Source organism: Odontomachus brunneus, unplaced genomic scaffold, assembly GCF_010583005.1.
Source record: "Odontomachus brunneus isolate Ranch 3 - 2012 unplaced genomic scaffold, Obru_v1 Obru_scaffold_191, whole genome shotgun sequence".
NCBI lineage: Eukaryota > Metazoa > Arthropoda > Insecta > Hymenoptera > Formicidae > Odontomachus > Odontomachus brunneus.
In genome coordinates, this window is record NW_022639641.1 from 221,941 (window position 1) to 223,758 (window position 1,818).

General features: G+C 32.6%; 1 long non-coding RNA gene across 3 annotated transcripts in view; it reads left to right on the forward strand.

The window, feature by feature from the left end:
• The first annotated feature begins 687 nt into the window (after window positions 1-687).
• Window positions 688-1,818, forward strand: part of LOC116851791 — a 5,314-nt gene continuing 4,183 nt past the window's right edge. For 2 of the 3 annotated variants that reach the window (XR_004379640.1, XR_004379641.1), the window contains exon 1: window positions 690-1,269. This is a non-coding gene — a long non-coding RNA (uncharacterized LOC116851791). Of the gene's footprint in view, window positions 1,270-1,818 lie in introns of all 3 variants that reach the window. The other variant, XR_004379642.1, reaches the window with a different exon arrangement.

Consider the following 1,818-nt stretch of genomic DNA (forward strand, 5'->3'; position numbering starts at 1 on the left):
TTATTTTGACTCCAATATTGATAATCAATCGGGGGAGTCCGAAAAATATGCAAGTTATATATTGTTTTAATTTTTTTTTATTTTTTTTCACTTGTCAAACGTTACTGCTTTCCCACAATTTAAACAAGACAGATTTTTTAATCACATATAACTGCAATATCGAACGACTAGCGGGGGGCTGCGCCCCCCGCACCCCTCCTCAAAACTAACCTAACCCAACCTATCGTCACATTAGCCGTTATGTACACCTCCTGTACACAGGACACGATAATGCTTACCGCGCGGCGAAAGTCCGCACGACAATCAATCAATATGTTATTTTTCCGTAAGAGCTAGAAGGTTATTACGGAAAGCAGCATATTGATTGGCTGTTGCGCAAACTTCCGCCACGCGGCAAGCATTACCGCGTCCTGTGTATGTACAGGAGCCATTAGTCATTGTTTATTAAAAAAATTATTAAGAAAAAAAGTTGAACACTTTAATACTTACAAATTTTTTTAATTGTACTTCAAAACTCTTTATACGAAATACAAACGAAATACAAACGATTTAAAAGAATAGTTTTCCAACCGGAGTTTTTTTCCGATCAAGTACATACGAATATATTCTAAAGAATCAGATTTGTTGAGGATCGATCTTATTAAAGCCGAAGTCAATTGGTGCTCCACCATCTGGTTTTCGAAGATAACGAAATCATCTTTAAAGAACTTTAGAAATTTGTCCAACTATCCGGCAGACATCTTTAAAAGTTTCCTTTATAAAAAATAATCAATTTTTAATCAGCACATCAATTAAATTTATCAAACTTACTAAATTTGAATTTCGGTTAATGGAGCTAGTTTAATGGCCAAGGAATACCAACACAACAACAGGTTATACAATCTGTCATGCGACAGCATATAGATATATGCGCTTTCTTTCGCATACATACTCGCTAATTGGCTACGCCATTTTGTATTCAATCAATCAAAACTTGGCTCACTTTGGCCAGTCTTTTAGGCCCGATCTACAAAAGATGGAGTAAGGAGTAGGAGTAGGAGCAGCTCTATCCGACTTTCCTGCCTATACAAAACTGTGTCACGTAATAACGAAAAAGTTGCAGGTGGCGCTACTATCGACTTGGCCTGTAAATATATATAGATTATAAGTGACGGTAAACGTTCGCAAAATTGGAATGTTTAATAATTATACGTACAAGTTTAGTGGTAAAACTGTTATTTATAGTGATAAATTGTATTGCTGTACAGCTAAAATAAGATATCAAATGTGGTGCGTATACATACATATGCTAATATGTACATAACTAATTTCTTACTAATAAATTCCTGTAAAGTGACCTATACGCTAAGATTAGTTTTCTTTTCATCTTGTTGAATTAACGCTAAAGGATATTTCTTTTGTATTGTATAAATTGTAACACTATAAAAATGAAATGTATAGCTATCGGTTGTACATCAGGATATAAAAGTAATCCTGAAAAAATACAGTTTTTTCGCGTGCCAAAAAGTAATGATAAAGTTAAAGAATGGCAAAAAGTATCGCGAAGGAGCGATATAATTTTAAATTCCTCACATGTTTTTGTGAAAAACATTTCGCAGAACACGATATTGTGTGGGAAAAAGTGTTTCATGATAAGGACGGTATTCAAGAGATATGTTATAAAAATGGTTTTGAACATATTGCTTATTATTTCTCAAAAAATGTTATGTTTGTATATTGCATCACAGATGAAATGATCATGTAATTATAAATGCAATTGTGTATATATATATATATATATATATATATATATATATATATATATATATATATATATAT